Raw genomic sequence first — 699 nt, forward strand, 5'->3', positions numbered from 1 at the left:
CGACTTCAAACTTTACTATAAAGCTATAATAATCAAAACAAATTGGTATTGGTACAGGAACAGGCATATAGATCAATGGAATAGAATTGAGATTCCAGAAGCAAAACCTCAATTTCTCAACCAACTCATCTTCGACAAGGCCTCCACCACCTACCACTGGGGAGAGGAGAACCTATTCAGTAAATAGTGTTGGGAAAACTGGTTGACCACATGAAGAAGATTGAAACAGGACCCCTATCTATCCCCATACACAAAAATTAACTCCAAATGGATCAGAAACCTAAATGTAAAACCTCAAGCCATAAGAACCTTAGAAAATGAAGGACATACCCTCATGGAAATTGAACTGGCATTCAATTCCTGAACAAACCCACAACCCACATGTCATAAGAGAGAAGATAGACAAGTGGGACCTTATTAAACTGACAAGCTTCTGCAAAGCCAAAGAAACCATCAAGATAGCAGGGAAACAGCCTACAGACTGGGAAAAAGTATTTGCCAACACCAGGTCTGACAAAGGCTTAACATCTTGGATCTACAAGGAACTCAAACGTGCTGAAAAGAAAAAAAACAAACAACCCCATTATAAATGGGGCAAAAGATATGAACAGACACTTCACAAAGGAAGACATCCAAGCAGCCCACAGACCCATGGAGGAAATGCTCAACTCACTATCATCAGGAGATGCAAATCAAACC

Source organism: Carlito syrichta, unplaced genomic scaffold (genome assembly GCF_000164805.1).
Source record: "Carlito syrichta isolate Samal-C Ts95f unplaced genomic scaffold, Tarsius_syrichta-2.0.1 Scaffold72428, whole genome shotgun sequence".
Classification (NCBI taxonomy): domain Eukaryota; kingdom Metazoa; phylum Chordata; class Mammalia; order Primates; family Tarsiidae; genus Carlito; species Carlito syrichta.